Genomic DNA, 13,684 nt, shown 5'->3' with positions numbered 1-13,684 from the left:
AATTGTGTATCAAATTTTTGAAAAGAGCAACCGCCGAGTTTCTTGTTGGTTCTTCTCGGTAGAAAAGGCATTCCGAACCAGTGGTAGATATGCATTTTTTTTGAACTTTGACTTTTGATTTGAAATTTGATTTGAATAATAAATATTTTTATTTTATTTTTATTTTGTTTTAATCTGCACCCTTATAAGTTATAGTAGGTACCGTAGGTAGGCACCCCCCTTTAGTATTTTATCCCTTATACAAAAAATATTTCTACCTGTGTCCATTATAGCCTTTGAAACCATCCAACCGATGTAGCCCAAACCGGTTTTATTAGAAAGGCAATAATGCGAAGCCATCTTCGTATGAATTAAAAAAAAATCTTTTAAAAACCATTTTTAGAGTGTTTTTTTTTTAATTTCTTTTTTAGCGTGGTAGTAAACGCCGGGTATAGTCCAGACCCCAAGAGGCTTTACAGAGCCCTAGGACTCCTCAGAGGACACTTTCAGTATGGCGGCTCTATTACGTAGACCCACAGTAAGAAAAACGATTCAGCTAGCTGTTAGTTAAAAGTATAAAAGGAAATTGCCATTTCTAATATTCACGGTGCTATAATAGCTACAATACTTTTCATTCAGTTTTATCTATTCAGCAGATCCATGAATCATTGAATCGATGTTCATAAAAGCTTCAAGCTTTTAAGCAAAGCCTTGAACTTTCAAATATTAAAATACTTAGTCCAATAAAGTCCATTTCCAAGCTCGCTCGGACAAAGTCTACACAAAAATGTCATAAACTACAATGAGATGAAGGGAAAATGTCTAAAGCAAACTTTTCTAGTTTTATATGAGAAAAATATCGTTCAATAGCTTTTCCTGAAAGTTCGAATGCGTGGATTTGGATTTAGATCTGTAAAATAACCGTGAAACCTAAGAGTTTCAACCTCCCTGGCGCAGTGGTAAGCGCTGTGGTCTCGTTAGTGAGAGGTCCGGGGTTCGATTTCCGGCAGGGGTTTGGAATTTTATAATTTCAAAATTTTTGGTCTGGTCTGGTGAGAGGCTTTGACCGTGGCTAGTTACCACCCTACCGGCAAGGACGCGCCGCCAAGCGATAAAGCGTTCCGGTACGATACCGTGTAGAAACCAAAGGGTGTAATAAAAACTGCCATACTCCTTCCAGGTAAGCCCACTTCCATCTTAAATTGCATCATCAGTTACCACCAGGTGAGATTGCAGTCATGGGCTAGCTTGTATCTGAATTATAAAAATATCACTACACATCAGGATACTGTACAGACCTAAGAGACAAAATCTCGTTCTCTTAGTCGAGTTGTATGCGGAAGGATCTGGGAGCTCACCGCATTATCATCCCAAGAAAACTCCTACCATTATGTGATTAATGGAAAGGGGTTAAGACCCTCAGCAATTAAGAGTACGACGCAGATAGACAGATGCTAGACCTGCTGCTTTCATAAGATTCTTAACCTAAATTTTCAGTCGGGAACATGCTAGCATAAGATTACGAGTCAGACTCGTGCACCGAGTTCCGTACCTAAAACAAATGTATCAATACATGTTTAGTTGGGATGGGATGTTTGTAAAGGTGCTGATTTCTAAAAAACTTTGCAAGTTGCCATTGGAGTCAATTCTGATGTTTTTCTCTAAACTAAATTTAGAGTATTCTGCATCCTTTTCTTTTTAATATTGCTAAATAAGGACGGATAAAGTTTGTAAATTTAAGTGTGCTCTACAAATTTAAACTATAGGCTCACGACTGACGCCTAAAGTCACCAGGTTTGACAGTTCTAAATTAAATTAGGTTTGTCTGTCCTTTTTTTATTACATTGGTAAGAAAAGGATGCAAACACTCTAAAATTTAGTTGCACTCAGAATCAGTAACGATGACTTTGAAATAAGCAGTTTGACGGATGGACAAAGTTGCACCATAGTTTTTAACATTTTGGTACGGAACCCTAAAAAGAGTATGCATATTTAATTAATATTAAAAAGTGTTATTAAAGATACACCTACCACGTTTCACGTATTTGTGTGCTTTTCATTAGAATTTATTGAATAAAGCGAGAATTTAATTAAACGAAAAACTCGTTTTCATGAGTAATTTGAAGCGTGGGTTGATGGTTGATACATACATACGTGTGTTCTGAGCAAAACCGGCTTAGCGAAGTCTCCTTTACTCATATAGTGTTCCGTACAGCGAACTACGGGAATTTTCCTTTCAACCTCTTCATCATGGCTGGTCTCTGAGTGTTGAGACTTCCGAAGGAAGAGGATCTTGTTAAGAACCTGTCCATCCTAACGTCTTCACAACTATCGACGAGATGTCGATAGTCACGTGTTGCATCACTATTATTTTGATGACTCAGTAGTAGACTCAGCAGCTATAGCGAGCGCACGGGCATACTGGACAAACGCCGTGCGCGTGAAGCTAAATAAAACTGTTCAAAAACAAACAAATTATACAAAAAAAAAAAAAAAAAATATCTTCATCATGATCAACCCATCACAGGCTCACTACAGAGCACGTGTCTCCTCTCAGAGTGAGAAGGGTTTTGGCCGTAGTCTACCACGCTGGCCATGTGCAGATTGGTAGACTTCACACACCTTTGAGAACATTATGGAGAAATCTCAGGCATGCAGGTTTCTTCACGATGTTTTCCTTCACCGTTAAAGCAAGTGATATTTAATTACTTAAAACGCACATATCTTCGAAAGTTAGAGGTGCGTTCCCGGGATCGAACCCCCAACCTCCGATTAGAAGGTGGACGTCCTAACCACTAGGCTATCACAGCTTTTTATCAGCTTTCAAGAATTTGAAAAAATATATCTTTTTTTGCCGTTAGTCAGTGATGTTATGTTATTATTTTGGGGCCTATTTTGGAGTTAGTTACAATGTGGCTAATTGCGATGTACACAATCTCTAAACTAAACTAAAATGGCACGTCTAAATCTATTGTTTGTTTGTTGTCCCTTTCATAATGTTGCTTTCGGAACAGGACCTTTAGACCTGTTTATTTAGTTTAGTTTAGAGATTGTGTACAAGAGAATCGGTCCTATTGGCTTAGAAAGGAATAGAATAGAATATATTTTTATACTAGTAAACTTTTACAATTAGTGCTTTTGAATCTATACTTCTATATTAATAAATAAAAAGTGTCTTTCTGTATATTCGTTCTGTTATTTCGAAATAACTACCTCAAATTACGCTCATATATTTATTTGAACTGTACCATAACTTAATCATACGTTTTTAAAATTTTTGTCTGTCTGTATGTCTGTATATGTCTGTCTGTTTGAACAGATTAATCTTCGTAACGGCTGAACCTATTTTGACGGGACTTTCTCAGATTAAAAGTTCCCACAGGATTTTTACAAAACCTAAATCCATGCGGGCGAAGCCTCGGGCATCAGCTTATCTTCTAAATATATAAAACGAAAAGGTGACTGACTGACTGACTGACTGACTGACTGACTGATCTATCAACGCACAGCTGAAACTACTGGACGGATCGGGCTGAAATTTGGTATGCAGATAGCTATCATGACGTAGGCGTCCGCTAAGAAAGGATTTTTCAAAATTCAACCCCTAAAGGGGTAAAATAGGGGTTTGAAGTTTGTATGAAACTCTGTCAGTTTTGAAGTGTCTATAAAGAAGTTTTGTAGTTAATATTTTTGCAATTAGCAGTATGACATATTTTATTAAGCTCATGTTAAAATCTCATAGTTAAAGATCAAACCTAAGGGTGTAAAATGGGGGTTTAAAATTTGTGTGGTCCACGTGGACGAAGTCGCGGGCATAAGCTAGTAAGTAAATAAGAATGAGAATTAGCCTATGAGCAAAATAGGGCGGATCTGTCATAGACAATATCTATAAAGTTATAGGCGATTTTGAGCGTAAGGCGGCGAAATCGGCTGCGTGCAAACAAAGGGGTCTCGTATTTATTTGATTTAAGCGACCCAAGGGTCGTTTTGTTACTGAAGCAAATAGCTTTGTCACAAAATAGTACTTAGGCATTATCTATTTGATCATAATATTATCTTATATTTCACTAGCTGATAGTGATATTGAAGCTGTGATAGCCTAGTGGTTAGGACGTTCGCCTTCTAATCGGAGATCGGGGGTTCGATCCCGGGCACGCACCTCTAACTTTTCGGAGTCATGTGCGTTTTCAGAAATTAAATATTAATTCCATTACATTACATGTGAGGAAATCTGCATGCCTGACAGTTTTGCATAATTTTCTCAACTTCGGCTTACTACAAATCACGGGTCTCCTCTCAGAGTGAGAACGGTTTTGGCCATAGTCTACCACGCTGGCCATGTGCGCATTTTTAGAATTCGCACACCTTTGAGAACATTATGGAGAAATCTCAGACATGCAGGTTTCCTCATGATGTTTTCTTTCAACGATAAAGCAAGTGATATTTAATTACTTAAAACGCACATAGCTCCGAAAAGTTAAAGGTGCGTGCCCGGGATCGAACCCCGACCGCCGATTAGGAGGCGGACGTCCTAACCATTAGGCTATCACCGCTTGCTAAGTAAAAGCTGTGATCGGCACCCTTTGCGTACGGAACCCTAAAAGCTTCCATTACAGGTACTTTCAGATAAAAAATAAAACCAATAATACCATTACGCAGTAAACTCCAGACTAGACGTAAAATCTTGAGAAAAATATGGGACGGTATTTTTTGTTTTCATTTCAATCTTGTCAATTCTTCTTAGACGTAAGACAAGCTCTGAGTTATTATACTATTTTTATAGACAACAGATTGATAAACAATTTATTACACGTTCGTTCCAGATTCTATCAGACAAATTAATGATGATATTTTTAGATGATGCTTGCGAACTTCGTCTGCGTGGATTTAGGTTTTTCTAAATCCCAATATTATTTTTACAAAATCTATATTTATATTTTAAATCAGAAAGTGTGTCTGTCTAGAGTAAAAATATTCGACGTTGCCGTAGCGAGCGGCCGGCGGGATCTACGCGCCACTCGGGGTGTGCTACGCAGGGTGCTACGTGGGGCGGTGATATTATTATTATTGGTGTTTCATTTCCCTATGTCATTTATTTAAGTAAATATCCAACCCGGGGACGACCATAGACTACTTTTCCGGAAAATGTAGGGTTCCTACGGGATTTTTAATAAACCTTGACTCACGTGGACGAAGTCACAGGCTGCATCAACTGTCACCGCCACACGTAGCGCCCTGCGTAGCACACCCCGAGTGGCACGTAGATCCCGCCGGCCGCCCGCTACGGCCACGTTGAATATAATATACTTTTAAAATCCCTCAGTGCCTGAGGTCTCAGGTTTTCGATCAATATGTTGCCATTGATGCCATGTAAGAAGGATATTGCACTACCAGTGGTAGAGTCATATGACGATTTGTAAAAGTTTAGTTGAATAAAAAAATCTTTAAATTTCTACTTCATTTGATGCATCCAAAATCCAAAAAAATCACAACTTTTTATTGCACAACCATTTTAACGATAAGATAAGTTATTATACAACTTTTCAGTAGAAATATTTCACCTTACATAATTAATCAGACGTGCATAATTACTATCTATACCATGTATTGTTTAAAATTTAAAAATTCAGCTATCATGTACAAATTCCTTTTTTCAAGTCGACTTGTTGCAGTTTTGGTGGTGGTCTATTTGCATGTATGGTTCTTGCATTTCACGAAGGCCACTGACTCATGCTTGTATTTAAGTCGTATCGGTATACGTAAGGTACACTAGATGTGTGCGTTTGACAGCGCTTGCTCGGTCCGACATGCACGCACCCTTACGCAATGACCATGTAAACGACGTTACCACAAGTAAAGTTCACTAGTATTCGTGAATTGCAAGAACTGTACGCCATATTGGATTTGCCATGACGTCAGTCAGGATAAGCCGAACAAAGGCGATTGTAAAAGAATCGGTGAACTGAAAATCGTATATACACATAGACACATTTGCAAATAAACTGGTAAACTTTGTCGGGTAAAAAAAGGTCAAGTGTGAATCGGAATCGCATACTAAGGGTCCAGTACCATCGTATAAAGTATACGCACCTTTATGTAGAACCAGCCAGTTAGTGTGATATTTTATGTATTTGTTTTTTTTAAATTCACGGTTTTTGTGTTTTTCCTTTACTTGTGCTATAAAACCTACCTACCTGCCAAATTACATGATTCTAAGTCAACGGGAAGTACCATATTGGTTTTCTTAACAGATACGAGAGACGGACAGACAGAAAACACAGTGATCCTAAAAGGATTCCTTTTTTCCTTTTGAGGTACGGAACCCTAAAAATTGTGTTTCAAGTTGTCTTTCAAGAATTGTTGGAGATTGTTTAGTGCGTCAAAAGACATTTCAAATATTGGAGAAACCTTTTGTAACAAAATATCTGATAGGGCGAAAATCGCAAACTTTTTTCATAAGCGGGTAATAGAAAGAATTTTCACAATTTCCTTTATGTGTGTGTTGATATGAGTGTCATTGACTTTTTTAGGGTTGTGTACCGCAAAAAGAAAAAGGAACTTTGTTGTATGTTCTGTCTGTCTGTCCGTCTGTCCGTCGTGTCTGTCAAGGAAACCTATAGGGTACTTCCCATTGACCTAGAATCATGAAATTTGGTAGGTAGGTAGATCTTTTAGCACAAGTAAAGGAATAAGTACGAAAACCCTGAATTTGTGGTTACATCACAAAAAAAATTTAAATGTGTTCATGAACAAATAATTAGTATTTTCAAAATTCAAAAAAACATTACTATACCAAGTGGGGTATCATATGAAAGGGCTTAACATGTGCATTCTCAATCAGATTTTTATTTATTTTTATACATCATAGTTTTTGAAATACGACTGTAGTACGGAACCCTCGGTGCGCGAGCCGGACTCGCACTTGGCCGGTTTTTTAAATATTATTATCTACAACTCCTATAGGGCTTAGAACAGGATATTGAACTCAACAATAATAAAATTAATCTCTATATTTACGAACTTGTAAAAGCTATGAGTCTCATAAACTTTTTATCTGCAACCTAGTTTCTTTCTTCCATAAAGTTTGTTTACCACAATATTACGAACTCCTAAAATAGACATTTTATACTTCATAATATTAGCTACTAGCTGACCCGGCGAACTTCGTACCGCCTAACAGTCGATTCTTAATTTTTTTATTTTTTTTAATATTAACAATTTCTTAAATTTTTCTCTCCGTAAGAACCATCCTCGTACTTCAAGGAACATTATAAAAAACGAATTAGCGAAATCGGTTCAGCTGTTCTCGAGATTTGCGATGAGCAACGCATTTAGTGATTCATTTTTATATTATAGAGAAATATTATACCTAAGTATAGTCATTGAGCAATACGCTTAAGAGAAGACTCTGCAAACTCGACCAATGCGATTTCTTCATAAAGTTCTAGTATTTGTCCGAAATGTCCTCCTTCTGACCAAATTCCGGCCACGGCAGCCTATCACAGCGGAAACTATAACCATCTACGTAAGAGATATAATCGGAGAGAAAAGCCACAGGACCGATGGCTCTATGTGATCTCCGATGCACGGAATTATAACACTTCTAACTGTCTAACTCCGGGCTGATACCGAGAATTCCGTAACAAAAAACATAAGTTTCCACTGGGAATACTGTGCTTATTTGCTCTTGGCTTAAAAGAACTTAATTTATTAGATAATATACACAATAATTATGTTGCTTCGGCTACCAATCAAGCAGACTAGTTGCGAGGTACCGTGCTGGTCACGCTTTATGATAGGTATCACTTTATATAATTTCTTGACCAAATGTCCAGTGCTTTGGCGAAATAGAACTTCCTTTGCCACGTGATACTTTTTGGATATAGGGACTATGGTATGCCGTTCCTTATAAATCCACATTGAAATCAAAACTTGGAAAGAAATTGAGAAAGTTTTCTATGAAAAGACCTTCGTTCTTCACAATACGTGTATTGTCGAGTTTTAATACAGTTTCCATTATATACTTACTTAGTTTGTTGTTTTTGTCATAAGTCCCGCAAATTGCTAATGCGCGTGGCCGCCATTTTAGTGACGTCAGGACTAGACTGAAGTGTAGAACAACCAATACCGTTGATAAAACTGTCGTTAGAGTATATATGTCCCGCAAATTGCTAATGCGTGTGGCCGCCATTTCAGTGACGTCAGCACTAGACTGAAGTTTCGAGCTGATTTCAGCTGACGTCAAAATAACGTCATTTCGATGTTAATGAGACATGGTTCCAGCGCAATAGCAATTTGTGGGACTTATAAGGAAATATCCTTTACCAACGACCCGCCCCGGCTTCGCACGAGTAGCTTATTACAACTTTCAGAGGGATCTCTCATTTTTTTTGAAAATATTTTTTTACACCTTTGTGTTACCTGTTATCTACCAAAGCCACCATGATCCAAACATCATAGTGGCTGATCGTTCCTCCCTGTGTTGGGGACAATACGCAGATACATTTTCAGCTTTTATAAAATATCGAAAATCTGGCCCTCGCGGGCTTTTAATCCATAATATTAAATGCGAAATACATACTTTATTACATTAATGTCGAGAATAATAAAACATAAAATGTAAAAAATGTTTAACAAATCTTGAAATCTGTCAAAGAATTTGCACGATTTTCTGCAGTACGAACGTAAATTCAACAAAACAAGTTATAATGAGATTTGTAGCATACCTGTCAAACATTTACATCTTTAGTATTTTTTGAAGCAAAGCCACAGATTATAAGTGTACAATATTCTGTAACCTTATTGATTTGATTATTGATTGATATTGATTTGTATTTTTTATTCAGTTACAAGACGTTAGCCCTTGATAATTTTTTAATACATATCAAAAATTGCGGAACCGGCAGGATTCGAACCTGTGTCTCCTGGGATCGCACCCGGGTCTCTGACCGCTAAGCCACGATTCGCTTGCTGAATGACGAAATTTGTGATATGTTTGTTCACTCAGTAGGTACTGAAGCGACAGAGTGAAGTGTAGGTAAAAACACTATCATAAAAAAATTATAAATATGTTAGCCCTTGGACGTCGATCTCACTGGGTGGTAAGTGATGCTGTAATCTAAAATGGAAGCGGGCTAACTTGGAAGGGATATGGCAGTTTTTTAAAGTCCGATAACCCTTATTGGTTTCTTCGCGGCATTGTAGCGGAACGCTAACAGCCTTTGCCAGTAGGCTGGTAACTAGCCACTGCCAAAACCTCCCACCAGACCAGACCAATTTAATAGAATCTTAATATATAAAACGAAAAGGTGACTGACTGACTGACTGATCTATCAACGCACAGCTCAAACTACTGGACGTATCGGGCTGAAATTTTGCATGCTAGCTATTTTGACGTAGACATCCGCTAGGAAAGGATTTTTGAAAATTCAACCTCTAAGGGGGTAAAATAGGGGTTCGAAAATTGAGTAGTCCACGCGGCATAAGGTAGTCGATTATCAATTCCCAAATTGTCCCTGCCAGGAATCGAACCCGAGACCTCCCGCTTATAAGACCATAGCGCTCACCACTGCGCCAGGGAGGTTGTCAGGGAGGGTTTGCTCTACAAGTTGCCATTTCAATAACCTTTTATGACCCACTTTACTTTTCGCTAAGGTTGAAGGTTGCTTGTTCTAAAATTGCAATCAAATTTACATAATAAAGGCTATATATTAAATTTTATGCATCCAAGTATAATAACGAAAGTATTTATAACAATATTAACTAAACGTTACCTGTTTAAAGTTAAACTAATTAATGGTAATAGCGGTTTAACAACTTTGCAACTATTATCCAATAACTGAGGTTGTTGAGAGCAAATCATACCTAACCACGGTCTGTTAACTTACCCACTAACCTAAGTAGATACTTAGAACTAACTACCTGCCGCGCTAACTGATTACTTTGTACCAAGCTCAGGTCAGGTCGTACATGGAGTACTGCAGTCACCTCTACGATGGCTCCGCTAAGTACCAACTAGCGGCTCTGGATGCTGTTGATCGTCGAGCTAGGAGACTCACATGCGAAGACTCCCCTTTACTGGCGAAACTACAAAGTCTCGATCACCGCCGCAAGGTCGCAGGCTTATCAGTGTTTTATAGGATATATTTCGGAGAGTGTGCTCAGGAACTTTTCGATTTTGTCCCCCCTTCACCATTTTACCACCGAACCGCAAGATGTCGGGCGAGTTTCCATCCTTATGTCGTCGACATTCCATCTACACGCACGAAACGTTTTGTTTCATCATTCCTCATACGTATGGCTAAGGTTTGGAATACTCTTCCGCGAGACGTGTTTCCTACCAATTACAACCCTGGTATCTTTAAAACAAGAGTGAATAGGCATCTTCTAGGTAAACGCGTCCCATCTTAGGCCACATCATCACTTCCCATCAGGTGTAATTGTGGTCAAGCGTATACCTATAATGAATAATAAAAAAAAACCTTAGTAGAAACTTTTTATTATGGAAGCACGGCATATATTAAGGCGATATGCGTCCCAAAAGCGGTATTGTGATACATTTCGAATGTTCAAAGAATCAAGTTTTGGCCTCAAAAACTACAAATTTGTTTATTTATTTTTTAATATTATATAATAATTTTAGATATTCTGTAGTGAATAAATTACGAGAGCCAAAACACGATTGGCACAATTCGGCTCGATACTAAAAAATCGCGAAGTTTCCCCAAAATTCGCATGTTTTACACGACCAAGGAGAAAAACCAGTTTTATTCGATTGATATAACATAGTGATAATAGATAGTTCTAGTCTAATCCGGATTAATGCGGTTCAGGTCGGGATATACCGGTTCAAACTGGTAATACCTACCTTCCTGTTCCCAGGTGTATTGTGGAGATAATGGATATATCTTAATTTATGGGAATTAATTGCTATGAACCTTTGAAATAATTTATTAGTCAACCAACTTCAAAACAGGGGGTGCTTATTATCGCATTCTATTTTTATTTAATCTTCTAAATATATAAAAGGAAAAGGTGACTGACTGACTGACTGACTGACTGACTGACTGACTGACTGACTGATCTATCAACGCACAGCTCAAACTACTGGACGGATCGGGCTGAAATTTGGCATGCAGATAGCTATTATGACGTAGGCGTCCGCTAAGAAAGGATTTTGGAAAATTCAACCCCTAAGGGGGTGAAATAGGGGTTTGAAATTTGTGTAGTCCACGCGGACGAAGTCGCGAGCATAAGCTAGTCTTATTTAAATTCACAAACAAATAAAAGTAAGTTTTTGTCGAAGTCGCTGTTTTTAGGCCTTTTTTGTCTCGAGTCTCCAAAACACCTTTACATCAAGAGCTATAGTCCGCGACAAGTCGAGATGGCAATCGGGGTGTGAGGCGGGGGGACGCCCCGCACACCCGCACGTCACTCGCGCTCGCCTGCACCGGGTTAGCACGGGGCCTGTGCGGGTGTGCGGGGCGTTCCCTCCCCCATTGCCATCTCGACCTGTTGCGTACTATAACTTATGTAATGGACTTAGAGCCAGCGGTTGCCAGACCTTCGTTATTTTACAAAAGATTTTTTACACCTTTGTTACCTACCAAAGCCACCATGATCCAATCTTAATAGTCGCTAATCGTTCCTCCCTGTGTTGGGGACAATACGCAAATAAACTTTCAGCTTTTATAAAATAACGAGTGTCTGGCACTCGCTGGCTCTCTGTCTATAAAACTTTGGTCACATCCTGATAGTCATATTGAACAACAAAATATGTTAACACAGCCTTGAAGTAAAGGGATGAATCTCTACCTAAGTCCAAACAAATGTTGTTAACCGAGGGTGTTAAAACTTTCGCTGACCCAATTACGTGTTAACGAGTGACGACAAATGCCTCTGTTTGTTTGTTAAGCTGTGTTGACCTATATCGACGACCAAAGATATTTCGTACTCATAGATAGGACAAAATTATTTTGTTATCCGGGATACTTATGTACTAAGAGGCCAGGCATTCATGTGTCTGTCTGCTAGCTTTTAGCACGGCCCGACAGTTTAACCAATTTCGATGTTTGGTACAAAGTTAGCTTATATCCTGGGGAAGAACATAAGAACACACTTTTTATCCCGGAAAATTAAAGAATTCCCACGGGATTTTTAATAACCTAAATCGATCTGAACTTGTCAACTCAGTCTCTGACACTGAATGATAATAGCCACCGAGCTCATATTTTAACATTAGTTGATTTTACATTGCTGCTTCATTGAGTGATATTAAAATAATTTTTCGTAGAAAACCTTCATTGGATTAAAAATATTATTGTCAAATAATATTTTTAATCCAATGAATTAATAATTAATTTGTCATAATAGCCTCGATAGCTCAACGGTTATAGGAGCGGACTGAAAACTGAAAGGTTGCCGGTTCAAATCCCACCCGTTGCACTATTGTCGTACCTACTCCTAGCACAAGCTTTACGCTTAATTGGAGGGGAAAGGGGAATATTAGTCAGCAATTTGGCTTATATTCTTTAAAAAAAAAAAAAAAAAAAATGAGCCCGGTGGCTATTATTTAGTGTTAGACACTGAGTTAACGAATCAGTAGGCTGGAAAGAAAACAAAGTACAGTACGCGACCGAAAGTATTGTACATCAGCCTTTAGAATGACATTTCGGCCTTGTAGGGCATTGTCTCTGTCACTCATACCTATATGACGTTTTGTCGGTCTCAACGACAAAGACAACGCTCTACAAATCTGCTATCTCCTTCTAAAGGTCGATGTATTAACTTTCGGCCGCGTACTGCAGAAGTATTAAAGACAGTAATCAACATTTCATTACCTTATTTAAGTAGAATAATGTGGTAATAACAGAAGCAATAAAAATGCTTTTGTTCGTTTTACAATAGTTGTATAATACGTGAATAACAAATTATGCGACGAAACTGCTCCTTCATTTAATATTGTGTGACGCACGATTCAATTTAGAAGCGTCTATTGTATGGCACGCAATTAGGTCAAAATGTTTGTGCGATGTACGTACGTATTAGGGCTAGTGTACATTATTATTTACTCAGAAATCTTTATTGTACACAGTGTACAGGTGGGGTTGTCCTGTAGATGTCAAGTTTGTCACTGTACTAGGGACTAGTATAGCGCCGTGTTCTCTACATGTACCCGTAGTACAAGATTTTGCGTCTCACCAAACGATACCAAATTCGAGAGTCGAAATACTTCCGCGTTACAGTAAAATGGGCCTAAACAGCCTTTAATTGAAGTCAAATATTCAATGCCACTGATTTTAATTTCGCAATGTTTCCGCTTGGAGCGCTGGCTGTAGAAGTGTAGACAAACTTGAGCTTTAAAACAAGGCCATTAAGATCCAGTTTACTGTAACGCGGAAGTATTTCGACTCTCGAATTTGGTTTGGTTTGGTGGGACGTAAAATCTTGTACTACGGGTACAGGGTAGTTAGAAATCAAAGGAAGTGAACAATTATCAGTACCCTTATACCCTTATTATAAATGCGAAAGTGTGTTTGTTTGTTGGTTTGTCCTTCAATCATGTCGCAACGTTGCAACGGATTGACGTGATTATGGGTAGATAGATAAAGACCTGGAGATTGGCAAAGGCTACTTTTTATCCCGGAAGATCAAAGAGTTCCCACGGGATTTTAATAAACCTAATTCCACGCGGACGAAGTCACGG

The sequence above is a fragment of the Maniola hyperantus genome, chromosome 24, assembly GCF_902806685.2.
Source record: "Maniola hyperantus chromosome 24, iAphHyp1.2, whole genome shotgun sequence".
In the NCBI taxonomy this organism is placed as follows: domain Eukaryota; kingdom Metazoa; phylum Arthropoda; class Insecta; order Lepidoptera; family Nymphalidae; genus Maniola; species Maniola hyperantus.
Note: the sequence above shows the minus strand (reverse complement) of the source record.